A 15399-nucleotide genomic window follows, 5' to 3' on the forward strand; every position below is an offset into this window, starting at 1 on the left:
ACGATCTGTCTGAGCGAATTTATCGTGCTTACCGGGATGCTGCTGAACTACATTCTCGATGCGGTCGACGCATCGCACAAAGATTCTTTATAATAAAGAAGAAGAAGAAACAGTTCAATGCGTCGAACGTACTTTCCAAATCCGACAAAGTCGAAACACAAACTACTTTCAATCGTCATCGAACTGCTCGAGTAAAACGACTCATCGCGTGATAGCGATAACCTGTTGATAATTTTTGATTGAGGCTAAAGTTTGTTATTTTCGTCCCGATATCGCCACTGAATAAATTAAATTAATTAATCGCGCTGTACTCTCTTGATAGTGTTATGAGAAATTGTACAATTATATATTTTAAAAAAAACTTCAAATTTTTACTTGAATAAGAGAATGTTGTAGGCACTTTTCTTAAATTATTTAAAATATTATAAATATTATAATTATTTAAAATATATAAAATGTAATGAAAATTAGAAGAGATATACAAACATATAAAAATATGAAACAGTACTTAAATGACGAAATATATCTTGATCGCGACGAATGTTTTGCACTTAAAATTTAGATCAGGACAAATGTGGGAAATGTCCTTAGTCTAATTTACCGCACAGCTGCTTGTTACAATAGCAACCGAGTGATTTATATGTGTCATTCGCCACGAATCAATGGACAAGCAAGTACGAGCATGAATACATCGTAAATTGTAAAACCAGAGATAGACCCAAAGCATACACAAAACGGCCTCCAGCAATTAATTCCTTTAAATTGTAAATAGAAAACATGCATAAGTATATATTGATGAGTATAAAATATGCAAGGACTGCAGATTCTAAATCCGCAAGAAGAAGCAGTTTTATAAAGTCGCTAATATACTTATTCCGTGTCTAATACTTTGTATTGTGTTCTTATTTGTAATCTTATATGTAATTTATAAATCTTATTTACTTAAATCATCAAAATTTTTTTGACTTTTCCGTTGTTTAAAAATTTAAATTAAATCATATTTTACTTATTTCCTGACAGATTTTTGCACGCGCGTAGAAACTAATTAGTCGTTGGTTTACGCCGTAAATTTTATGATTCGACAATAAATTCGTGTGATTTCCATAATTCTCTGCATCCGCTTATATACTGATGCACCGTGCACTCTACATAATTACCATCGTATATCAATAAATGCACTGTTGATGAAATGAACAATTACATTATGAAAAAAATACAGTGTCCGAAATAACGCAGATCTCTGAGTGTATACTTTCACTCATCATGACAGCTTCTAAATTGTCTCATTAAATAAAATTGACGAGATACCTTTTTAGAAATTTAGTAATTTGAAGAACGCGAGAAATATAGAAATTTGTTTATAATCGTATTCATTTTATCATCAATTAAACATTATTGCTATTATTTTTATTTCTCTATTTTGTCGACATGCATATATTATCTTGTAATCGTATATCATAATAAAAATGTAAAATATGAAACTGTTAAAATATAAAACATTATTTTTCGCGTTGCATTTAATTACAAGCGTTTTTGTAAGATGTGGAAATTGATTTTATCGCATTGCAAAATAAAACTTTCGTTCTAATTATATCTCACTTCTGTTTAACGCATTAAACATTCAGTATGACTGAGTCTTTCTTAATATAGGTTTAGTATTTCAATCAGTGTCTAAATATACCATGAAAGTCTTGAAAATTCAATAGTAAATAAAGTTGATAGCATTTCATATCGCTTTATGTAATTTTCGACTTTCCAAGTAGTATCAATGTATCTTTCATGCGCAAAATTTTATGTCATAACGCAACATACATATTTACTTGCTTATTCCTGATTTCGCTTATTATATAACGTTTGTTAGACTTTCAGTCACTGTCTGAATAGCGCACCTTTAATGTAAAATGTAAAATATGTAAAATGTAGAACTAATATATAGAATCATTTTAATTTATAGAGTCATTGTTTGAATACCGCACTCTTCTACATACATAACGCGCAGATTTGACCTTTAGTTATTGTTTGAATACGGTAATCGATCACCAGTCCGACGCTTAAATTTAAATAAGAACATCGTGCATGCAGACCTGATTGCCGCCACGGTCTCGAACATAAATTGCAAAAGCATGTAAAACAAATTATACCGAATATTCGCCAATCAATTGTGATGGCAAATGCAATAAAACTTTCAATTATGGTTCGATTATATTTGAAAATATTAAACAAAACTAAACTTGTCTAGTCGAATCAAATAGCTTTAAATAGCTTTATAATGTATTAAACTAAAAATTCAATTTTTTAAGAATAATTTAGGCAATTTATAACATTTTTGAATAGATATTTGCTTTTGATCTAAAATTTACTCACAATTTTACTTCAAAATGTTATTTCAAAATTTTTTTTTCATGTTCAAAGAATCTTATAAGTGGCACTATTTTTATAAATCTTGCACAAACTATTTAAAAAATTACAAAAATATCACTCGTGTAATCATGTACTTTTTATCCGATTCGACAAAGCAATATTACAATATCTCTGAATCTTCTCCACAATTTTGTTTCCAACACAGACATTCAAAGAACTTTTCGTCTCACGTCCTAGTGACCGATAAAGCGCGAACAATTTGCCATGATGAAACCGTGTGCGATTGCCGCTGATTCCGGTACGACAAAATCGAGGAAGAAGTGCACTAATTGTAAGCTGCGTCCTTAATTAACATCCATTGTATAATATTTAATTAAGTCGTACATCAATCGCGTTGCCTCGCTTTCCACACACAACAGCCGCAAATTTGCCGCGGCTTCTTCCGCGCAATAATGCGTTCTGTCGCAACCGCGTGTATCGCGTGTATCACGTAGCAAATCATAAATCTCGTCTCGCGCCTTGAAGGAGAGCGGAAAACGTAGATCGCGGCATATACCTCGGGGTCAACGACTCGCTTTTACACCTGCATTTAGCGGCCGGGCGGCGGAACATTTGCGTAACCGTTGATTCTTTTTCCCAAAACACTTTAATTGCTTTGGTCGTCCATTAGGACACAACTACAGCAGTTTTTTTCAACCATTGAGCACTGGCTTTGAAAATAGTCTCTAATTGATTTTAAAAAATGTATTTTTTTATTTTTAGAAAAATAACCGTTCTTGGATCTTCAGAAAACTCAATTCTTGGCTTCTTTCATAGTTAAGATATGTATTTATTTTATTTTTAAATAAGCTTTGTACGCGTTATGTGCTGGAACGTGAGTTAATTTAATAAAGATATAATATTTTTTCATTATATTATTTCCGGAAGAATAATAAGTGCGAATTTTAATTAAAAATTTATAGATCAAAGAAAAAGATTATATAACTAAAATAATTCCTAATACTTTTGCAATTTTCTGTAATTTAATATCCGATATTCCATTGAACTAATATCATTTATACTTTATGAACTATTCTTTGAACAAAGTTAAAGTATATATATATATTTTTTTTTTAATTTGTATATTCGAAAATTCTTCTCTCTCTCTTTCAATTTTATAATACTACTTTAAAAGTCCATATTTTGTTTCTGCAAGAAGCGTTAAAGGCTCGATATGTATCTTTTTTCGTAAAAAAAGAGATATTAATCCTAAGCACTTTTAATTCTAATAAATTCGTAATATCGTAATATCGTAATATCATAACGGCAACGAAGGTAACCTTTCGAAAGTGTGGTAACGAAGCTTCCAGTGATCTGGAAACTCTTCCTGATGCGGTGCATGTAGCGGTTCACGCATCGTTTGCATCGAGAAACGATGCGTCTACCATGCAACAATTAATACAGGACTGTACCGACCATTTTGTGCAAAATGATCGGGTATTACGCGAATGTTACACCGCCTGGAACTTCCTCGCTCTATAAATTCAGACGTACCGGTTTTTGACCGCGTCTGCCGCAAAAGCGATTTCTCACGTGTGGAAGCCTCAATAATATATGTGTGTACATATATATTAAATAATTGAGAAACCTATTGGAAATTGAAGTTTCGCAAATCCATGTCTATGCGATTTTCGAAAGCGTTTATAAATCGTTTATAAATCCGTACAACGCTTTTACTAGCCAATCTGGAATGATCTGATAAACATATTAAATAATAGTAGAAATTCAACCAGGTACAAGGAAACTCGCGCCAAGAATATATATAATGATATCTCTTCTCAATTTTATATCAATAAAATAAATTTATATTTCAAACCTGAGATTTAACTTCAAATTCCATTTTGGAGCAGAGAATCTTTTTAATAAAAAAATTGGATTAGATAAAATAGGATATATTCTTTCTCTTGTATATATTTAAATATATCTTTGTAAGTATATATGTGTACATATATGTATATTTAAATATATATTTTATAACATTATACACACTATGTGTATATTTTTAGTATAAGAATATACCCTACATTCTATTAATGTAAACTTGAGTTTAAGAATATTATATTTTCTTTTTTTGTAAATATATCAAGACTTAAAAAATATTAAAATTTTTAATATATTTCCCTTCTCTATTTTAAAAATACATTGAAGAAATAAAGACATAGCTCATAAAATTCTATTCAGCTCATGAAGTTCTCGCTTCGATTGTACCGCAACGGAAGAAATTGAGTTTCGCTCGAAGAAACTGGCGCAAATTAGAATGCATTGCGATGCGCAAGATAAAAAATGCCTTTTCATACTTGTGTCTGAATGTATTTCTCGCTCTAATCCAAAGATCATAAAATATAAATTTTCACGCGCATATAGACAGGCGCATCGAACTTCTCGCGTGCAAGTCATTATCACAACTATATACTTCAAAGATGATTGTTGAAGAATATTCAAGGCCGCATGGTCATCGATAAACGCAGGCTTACAGTGCAATTTTAAAATATCCTATATAATCTCGACTTATTAATTTATATTTGGATTTCTTAAACTATAAATTTTCGTAATCTCAGGAAATTTATTTTTGCTGTCGCGTATTGTTTGTTATTTTCATGATTCTTAAATTATATTTAGCACTAATTATTACGTAAATATATTAAATAAATTTCTTATTATAAAAACACTTTTTTATTTTGTATTATTTATATTTATTTACTACTCTCTTACTGATTTTTTTTTGTTAGAATTAAACTATACTTTAAATTGTATCACGTAAATCAAGTAAACAAAAAGTTCTGATTGATAATATAGCAAGTGTTAAGAATTAATCATCCTCGTTAAAGTAAAATAGCCCCAGTATTTTGAAAGGATCGACATTTAAGAAGATTTTTCGTTCGCATAAGGAGCCGCCTCTTTATATTGATCTGATTCAAATTCAAGTACATAGACCGCGCGAGCAAACAATCAAACATGTAAAACTTTCCCCGACTGAATGAACGAAGCAATTCACGCGATTTTTTAATCTGATTCAGTGAATTCTTAGCGATATAATTGTTTCGTCTCTGGGAAACTGTGCCGATCTCAATCATTCAAGACCAATTAATTCACCGGTGATTAGGTTTTTATTCAATGCCAATAGTAACATGTATTTACATATAATTATTAAAGTATCAAAATTAGAGCAATAGGTTATTCAGTCGTTTAGAAAAACGCGAATAAACAATTTTTTTGATCAAGGCAAAATCAAATCAAGAAATCATTAATACATATTTTAATATATATTTTAAATTTAATGCAAATTGTAAACATATGTAAAATATTTAATATTAAATACTGTAATAAATTATTGTTCTGCAATTGTAATCTCATTGAATTAACCATGTCTGGCAATATATTTATAAACAAATACAATTGACCTTGTCAATCTAATAATAATTAAATGATATTAATAACATAAGTTATGAAACAAAATAAATTAAAACTCAAATGATATATCATAAATATGTATATACACATATAGAAAAACGTTATGTCATTACACAAGTAAAATTTTAAATTTACATTGTAATAGTACAATTAAAAGCAAAATATATTCTTCTTTATTTCTTTGTAAGTTGGCAAACAGTTTCCGTGTCTTATAATCGCTATTAATTAACATACCATTAGATATATTATCATTCGCGAATCACATATATTCTTTTTATTTCAATTTAATTTGCAATTTATTTATTTAAAAAATTAAAAATCTGCGAGTTTATAGAGTTAAAGATCTTAAAACGCTTGTGAAAAATCATTTCCTCTCCACACTGGAAATCATCAAACACGCATCACTAGCGATCGATCGACAGAGTTGTTCTCCAGATCCGACGCAACAATCACTTCTAAGCGCACCTTACACGAGGATGACCTTTAACACTTGACTTACGAGTGATTTCGATTTATTTTGTCATAAATTATTCTAACATTTTCTATCATAAATATCAGAGAATATCCAGTTTAAAATCTGTAATTATTTATTGGCCAGATTTTTCCAAAGTAAATAGGGGAATAAGAATCCAATGACAATCTTTTTTTTTCGTTGTAGAAGACAAACAAAAAGGTCGCGCTGCCACTCGACTTACTGGCATTACGGATACGAAGGTGGTTGTCGCGATCCACCGTCGTCTTACCTATCTCGCAGATGGATGGAGATGTGGTATCACGTAACTCGGCACCATTTACGGCGGCAATTTACCCCCCCGAGCGAAACACGCATGCACGAGGGTTGCGGAGCCCGAGGGAAGCGCGCGCAGATCGCGTCCTCGGCCGTCGTCGTCTCCCTCAACCTCCTCGGTCCCGACTTCGCGCGTCCTTACGCGAACACGAACGCGTCCTCACTGATGCGAGGTCGCTTGCCGCGACTTATAGCGCCCGACCGTCCGCGGGATACGCGCCGAAGGTGGTCACTCGGAGAAGCGCGGACGCGTTGACCAACACGCGTATTCTCTTCACTGCAAATGTGAAAAGTCGCGTTCCCCAAACAGCTCGACTCATCCATTCCTCCGCGGGGAATCGAAGAATCAGCAGAAAACGAATACACGCAGCCTTTCATCTCTCTCGTGAAATTATAAATCGACCTTTGGTTAGAGAAAAATGTATTGTATTTGTGAAAGATTATCTTTTTTGTAAATTTTAAAATTTCAGCATTTAATATTTTCGTAATAAAGTTCATTAAAATTCTGTTAGAATTAATATAAATTGAATAATGCTATTACATTTTACTTTTATTGCTATCTATTAAAACTTAATTTATGAATTTCTCTCGATTCATGCATTACCACTGCATTAAAAAACTGCATTAATAAATACCATTAACAAAAATCAATTCTACCACATTTTACAAGAAATAACGCTATTTATCATTACTTTTCAACTCTAGCACTTTATACCCAACTTATATTATGAAGTACATCGATCTTCTACCAAAGTAGATTTAAGATAACAATATATTGTAACTTTGAAATCAAAATATAATTAAATTATATCCTCTCTCAATCATGAATAATTATAATTTGTAAAAATTTTTTCAAATCTTTACATACAGAGACATTATATATTAGACATAATAATACAATCCCATTATATAATAATATATTATTAATGCTGTACAATAATAATAGTCATAAATAATGATTCTTTTTTGAAGAAGAAAGAGATTATATATAATTTGCTTTAATTTACTCCATGTATATTATAATGTAATATATTTCATGTATATCTATAGATATATTTTGCAAAAATGCAACAAAAATTTTTATACGAGAATTGTACAGAAAAATAATACTTTTTGCGGAATCATTCCTATAATTTGTCATGTCGAGCACAATCGGTCTCGGTAAACCATTCACAAAAGAGAGAAACCTATATGAAAGTAGCACCCAATTTCTAGAATTTTGATATGATTGGTAAACAGTTCTGATTTTTCTCTAAAAGACATTTTTGCAATTAGCAAATAGAATATCAAAATTTAACATGTCCTACATAATTTTAAATAATATTTTGGATAATATTTTGAATAATATTTGGATAATATTTCAAATTGGATAATATTTTATCGAAAAACTTTATGATTGGTAAATCAATTTTAAAATAGAAAAATTATTGCTAATTTTTGCTAGAGCACCATTATATTATTTTTTTCAGATCTTTATCTTTTATATTTAATCGTCAGAACATTTTTAGAAATGTTTTAGAAAAATTCTAAAATTCTTTCGAGAAGATCCCCCCAGTTTTATACATCTTTATCGATTATATTCAAATTATCGTATCTTCAGAAAAAATAAAAAGAGAGAGAGAGTCCGCGAGTTTTGCACGCAACACCTACGTCCACCCACGTGTTCTCCACCCTTCCACCCTCACCCTTTAGAGCTGCGCAGACCTTGTCAAGAATGCGATCAAGTAACGCGAAAATACGCAGCCTAGTACATCGCATCTAAATGTACCTAATCGAACCTCTCAGGCGAGGCTGTTCATTTATTTATTAAGCAGCTAGCTCCGAATTATTGGAACATTAGCTTGATTGGACGAAACTGGGCACGGCCTATAATAGACAGGAACTGCACTGCCTTGCCTATGTCATCATCTTCGAGCTAATACTTCGATGCCGGCTGTATGTTCTTACACGCGACTAATGCCGCAATCAAATATTTAACAATCGAAAACGTTCCAATATTTATCCTAATTTGAAATGTTTTATTAGCACACAAGAACATTCTCTAAAATATAAACTTTGGATAATAAAATATATATACTTATATTATATTATATAGTATAAAATTTTCAAAATGTCAATTTTTAAACAAATAATATTCTGAACACACATGATAGTACAGAAACTGATATAAAATTAAAGTGTCAGAGTATTTAATTAGAATGTACATGGAAAAATATGAATAATGCTTTAATATATAACTTTAAAGTTTGAAATTCAAGTTTTGAAATTCAAAAATGAGTGTGCAAAAAACATAATAATAAAATTTATAACACACAGACGACATATCATTTTAAATATATTTTGTGTATGTAGTTATAAAAACTATTGTGTGTCTGGCTATTCAGGCATAGCTCGGATACTTCGGGTATTTCGGATACTTGCTCTCGTACTCACAAATGTGAGCCTTTGAGAGAAAACGCAATATTTAGACAATTATTTAGAAAAAATATTTTTAGGTATTTTGCATACCTCACAGTTGCCCCGCTGTCGCTGGATGCCTCCCCGGGCCTCCTCCTCCTCTCTTGGTCCATGGTAGCACTCACAACACTCGCGAAAACACGAATAATTACAATCGCCCGACACTTTACACGGCACTTCCGACGCGCGAAACTTTACACGGCACTCCCGACGCAACGCGTGAATTACACGCGTATTTCGCGTACATTGCACAATGAGAAGAAACGATTCGAAAGCTATAATCGCACGAATCAACGTCCATTCGATACTCGAGAATCTCGCAGTCAAGAGCGCAGCTTATCAGCAATGCTCCCTGTAACAAATAAAATACATATATAGAAAGATACTTAAACAAATATAACAAAAATTATGTGTTTCCTAAAAGAAATGTTCATTCATTCATTTAGGTATACATTAATCTATTTTACTATGTGTTACATCGAAAAAAAATTTATTATAACTTCTTTCAATATTATTTGTTGTTGAATTTAATGTGAAAAAATTATCGTTATAAAAAAAATGTACAAAGTTTTCTTTAAAAATATTTATATCAGATAAAATTAATTTCATAAAAATGTGATAATATGATGTAAATAATATGTTATAATATTTTAAACTCGAATATTTTATGACAGAAATCAGCTGGTAACTGTCAAAAAGAATTATGACATTAAAACATATATTATTATTTTAATTTTTATAACATATTATTAGTTTAAAATTTAAATAAATCGTTAATTTGCTAATTAAAATTTAAAATAATAATAGGTTATAAAAATTAAAATAGTAATATATGTTGTAAATAATATGTTATAATGCCTTAGCTGCGATTAATAATTTTTGACAGAAATCAGCTGATAGCTTTCAAAAATAACAATCGAATTTTAAGTATTATATTATATTATTTAAAACATATTATTATTTTAATTTTTATAATTATTATTTTAAAATTTAATTAGCAAATTTTCGCTTTATTAATATTTTTTGACAGAAATCAGCTGATTAAAGCGTTAATTTGCTAATTAATTTTTAAAATAATATGTTTTAAATAATATGTTATAATATTTTTGACAGTTATCAGCTGATTTCTATCAAAAAATATTAATCAAGAAGAAGGTATTATAACATATTATTTACAACATAATACTATTTTAATTATATTACTATTAAATATATTACTATTTTTATCCGCATTGTAAACTTTACGCATCGCATCGCCTTTATTTCAATCGAATATAATTAAAATTATAATACTTTAAGAGAGGATCGCAACTTTGAGCATCGTATTCAGATTCACAAATGATAGAATCGTTTTCATTAGAGACTCTTTAGAAGTCATTAAAATATTCATGAGATTGTTAATACGAATAGTTATTGAAAATATATATAATGCATAATTTAAATTTCTTTCTGAGCTAATCTCGAAAATAGATTTTTTAACCAATATTGTATTATTATTACATTAGTGTTTTCTAATATACTGGCTATATATTTCGCGAATAATAAGAAAAATAAATTTGAGTTATATTTTGCTCAAAGTATCTAAAGTATAGTCTTTCAAATAAAAAAAAATAATATTAAAATATTCATGAGATTGTTAATACGAATGTTTATTGAAAATATATATAATGTATAATTTAAATTTCTTTCTGAGCTAATTTCAAAAATAGATTTTTTAACCAATGTTATATTATTCCGTTTAAAAAAAAAAAAAAAAAAAGAATAACTTTAAGATATTTATGAAATTCTTAATGCGAGTGCTTATCAAAAATATATAATGCATAATTTAAATATATGTATATATAATGCAAATTTATTTCTAAGCGCTAATCTCAAAAATCAATTTATATTCTAAACAATATTATATTATTATTATATTAGCGGTTTTCATATGCTGGCTAATATATATTATATATATGGCTAATGTATATTTCAAGTAAATGGCGATGATATAAATTCGATGATAGGTATAATTAGTTAAATAAAATTAATTTACTCACCGGTCGTTGAAACGCGATTATATTCTCGTTGATTGTTGCGTCGCTTCGGAAAGTCGTTCCTATAAATAATATTATATTATTATTATATGAGCGATTTTTATATGCTAGCTATATATTTCAGGTAAATGACGATGATATAATCAGGTAAATAAAGTCAATTTGCTCACCAGTCGTTGAAACGCTGCCATATTCTCGTTGATTGTTGCGTCGCTTCGGAAATCGTTCGCCGAGATGCATTTTCATCGACCAGGCATTACTGATTTAGATTTCCCGCATTAAATAATACGATAGAACGATCGCCCGTTACTTTGTACGGCATTCTCGACACCGATTGCACGCACTACGCACCGGATTGCATAAATAACAACGGATAAATAACGACGATATATAACCATCCGCCACTTTCGATATTCGCGATATGTAGTGAAGTAGTACGCTGTGACGTAGTATGTCGTGACGTAATGCAACAAACTTCGCGCGGTTCGCGCGCGACACAATCATCTGAAAACGATAAATTATGTATTAATTAAATATCTCACATCCAAAATATAGTTTTACCAAAGCACAAAAGCTTGAACGCGATGCGATTCGTACAAATAAATGACGCGAAATGATACATATCTCTTAATAAACAGAATGTTCAATGAGATCGATCGATTCGGAGAAAAAGCGGCAAAGCGGCGTAGCCCGGCGGTTGCAGACTGTCGTAGGTTGATTAACCGCGATCGCACGAGTTAATTAATACTTCCTGCTAATTGCCCGTGGCACGATTCAATACTGCCGACATTCGTTTGTACGCGGAATTCATTCTTAACGGGAAAAACACGTGAAAAATGCGGAGCCGATTGAGCGCGATACCGTGACTAGCGCGAGGACGCGAGGGACGAAGGACGTGACGTAGTAACTACGTAAGTCAACACTCAGCGCGCCGCGCGCCAAATTCAAAAACCGTTATAGGCTGTAACTTTTGTACTTGAACCATCGTCTAAATTATTACTGTGTATTTAAATTTATATTATATACGATTCAATATTTCGATTTCGTAATCACTGCGATTGTAATTTCAAGTGTGTCATTTATACGTGTGTGTACGGAACCTGACATACATACATACATATTAATTTCAAATTTCGAAAGACTGATTAAAAATTAATCGCGATTGCATGTATTAAGTAATATTCCAATGATCGTCCATCAATATTTCTTGCAATTATGAATATCGCTTATTCAAGTTTAACATTGCGTAATAAATAAAATAACATAATGTATCATGCTCGTTAGCAATTAAACAGATTGTACTTATACTTAATATCGTATTTATCATTCAATTAATTAAATTTGATAAATATTTTGTTGCAATATTTATGATATTTGACAATGATTTTCGTATTATGTTAAAATGTAAAATATATTAATATATATTATAATAAATAATATATAATAATAAAATATAATAATATATCATTTTTCTATTCTCATTTTTTATTTTTTATTTTCTTAATTCTACTAATTAAAAATATAATTTTAATATAATTCTTTGTTTTTTATTTATTTATTTATTTATTTTTTTCAACTATACGTGTGCAACTATACGAGAACTGTTTTAAAGATAACAGAACTCTTGAAATTTAGCCCGATCTCATATTTTTATTCGAAAATTCGAGTTTTTCGTAAAAATTAATTGTTAAAAAAATTTTCCATTTATTTTTATCACATAAACATTATGGAAGAGCATTGTACATGTGTGCAACTGTACGAGAACTTTTTAAAGATAGCAGAAATCTTGAAATTCAGCCAGCAGCTCATTTTTTTTTAAGAATATACGAGTTTTTCGTAAAGAATAATTGTTAAAAAAATGTTCTATTTATTTTTGTCACATAAACTTTATAGAAGAGCATTGTACATGTGTGCAACTATACGAGAACTGTTTTAGAGATAACAGAACTCTTGAAATTTAGCCAGCATCTCATCTTTCTATTCGAAAATAGCTGAGTGATTGCGCGATGAAAAGGCTAACCGTAGTGAGATATCGTTGACTCGTACTACTTAATCTATCTAAATTCTTACTATGCGCATAATAAATTTACGATATATAAAGTGCGTATAATTTTTTATTGTTTTCGATTGGCATTAATGATTTTATGTTATTAATTAAGTGATTGCGCGACGAAAAGGCTAACCGTAATTTTTTTAAAAATTATTTTTTACGAAAAAATCGTATTTTTGATTAAAAAGATGAGATGCTGGCTAAATTTCAACGGTTCTGCTATCTCTAAAACAGTTCTCATACAGTGGCAATCATGTACAATGCTCTTATATAAAGTTTATGATAAAAATAAATGGAAAATTTTTTTAACAATTATTTTTTACGAAAAAATCGTATTTTCGATTAAAAAGATGAGATCATGCTAAATTTCAAGAATTCTGTTATTTCTAAAACAGTTCTCGTACAGTGGCAATCATGTACAATGCTTTTCCATAAAGTTTATGTGATAAAAATAAATAGAAAATTTATTTAACAATTATTTAACAATAAAAAAAATATATAACAATAAAATACCTTATCTGCGATTAATATTTTTACAGAAATCAGCTGTCAAAAATATTAATCGAGTTTAAAGAATTATAAAATATTATTTAAAACATATTATTTTAATTTTTATAACATATTTTTATTTTAAACTTGAATTAACAAATTAACACCTTATTAATATTTTTTTACAGATATCAGCAGATTAAAGAGTTAATTTGCTAATTAATTTTAAAAATAAAAATATATTAGAAAAATTAAAATTATAATGTTTCAAATATAATATGTCATAATTCTTTAAACTCGATTAATATTTTTGACAGCTAATTTCTTTAAAAAAATATTAATCGCAAATAAGGTATTTTAATATTATTTACAACATATTACTACAGCTAAATAGCAAGAAAATGACTTTTCGAGTTTCTAATAACAAGGATAATTTAATAATTAATCGCAGATATGATTCTATATACACTCAATTTTTCTAAAAATATAAAAGCATCGTAAACACACGGAATTATTTATTAACATTTTCAATTTTCAATTTTAGTGTTTCTAATTTTAGTAATTTTAACGATTTAGTATCACTGCAAAAGCTGTGACAAAGAAAATACAATTAGATGCACAATAATAGTAAAAAGATATCTGACTGCGTTTATGTCTGACTATAACATGCAATATCTACTTAATCGGAGAATGCATCTATTATTATTTTAAAATTTAATGAGCAAATTAACGCCTTATTAATATTTTTTAACAGAAATCAGCCGATTAAACCGTTAATTTGTTAATTAAATTTTAAAATAATATGTTATAAAAATTAAAATATGTTGTAAATAATATGTTATAATGCCTTATCTACGATTAATATTTTTTGACAGAAATCAGCTGATAACTGTCAAAAATTTTAATCGACTTAAAGAATTATGACATATTATTTAAAAAACATATTATATTATTGTAATTTTTATAACATTATTTTAAAAATTACTGAGTTTTTCATTTATAATGCAAGATTCTGTTAGATATCATTAAAGAAGTTAAGAGCTAAATTAGATTTAATATTAAATAAAACGTTTTCTCAAAAATTGCCATATATTAAAAAATATTTTTCTAATTTATATTAAATTATTTTATATTTCTTTTTAAATAAAATTTTTATATTAATCGTATTTGCATAACAAAATGCTAATCATCTATTTACCATCAGATATTTTAAAAGAAAAATATATGCATATATGAATAGAATCTCATTAGAAAACGATAAAAATATACGATTACCACATAATTTGGCGAATTGATATTTGGTGATAAATTTGTTATTCAAATATTTATACACTTAATATATATAAAAATATACATATAAAATTGATAAATAATATAATTTTTGTATATGTTCCTTTTTTATTATGATAATATATAATTTATTTTATCCATATTGATTTAATGAACTTAAGAAACAAGAATAATTAGAATAAATTTAATCAAGAAGAATAATTAATTAATTAATTAATTAATGATATATGATATCTAATAAAATTAATTTACTCATATATCGAGAGAAGGAATATTGTGATGTATTTTGAAATCTCTTACTAATTTAAATGTTAAGTGTTAAATTATTTTAAATGTCTCCTAAAAATACAAAGTTACTGTATTTTCTATTCTCCTCACAACTCCCAGAAAACATAAATGCTTTATAGTTATAGTCAACTAAATAGGCCGTTGTAGTTTTTTGCAACAAAAGATTTTGAGAATATCAATATTTATTACTC

The 15399-nt window shown here is 28.7% G+C and overlaps 1 protein-coding gene across 4 annotated transcripts in view; it reads right to left on the reverse strand.

Annotated features, from left to right (window-relative positions):
• Stum (mechanosensory transduction mediator stumble) overlaps positions 1-11595 on the reverse strand; it is a 30956-nt gene extending 19361 nt beyond the window's left edge. For 2 of the 4 annotated variants that reach the window (XR_014424933.1, XM_083033804.1), the window contains exons 1-3: positions 11262-11595; positions 11095-11153; positions 9107-9407 (exon numbers count right to left, since the gene is read on the reverse strand). The gene's annotated coding sequence lies outside the window, so the exon portion shown is untranslated. Of the gene's footprint in view, positions 1-32; positions 168-6554; positions 6751-9106; positions 9408-11094; positions 11154-11261 lie in introns of those variants that run through there. The other 2 variants (XM_083033979.1, XM_083033894.1) reach the window with 2 other exon arrangements.
• Positions 11596-15399: the final 3804 nt, after the last annotated feature.

This window comes from Prenolepis imparis, unplaced genomic scaffold (genome assembly GCF_030444845.1).
Source record: "Prenolepis imparis isolate NDT839.2.m4 unplaced genomic scaffold, iyPreImpa1.0 SCAF_1, whole genome shotgun sequence".
Lineage (NCBI taxonomy): Eukaryota > Metazoa > Arthropoda > Insecta > Hymenoptera > Formicidae > Prenolepis > Prenolepis imparis.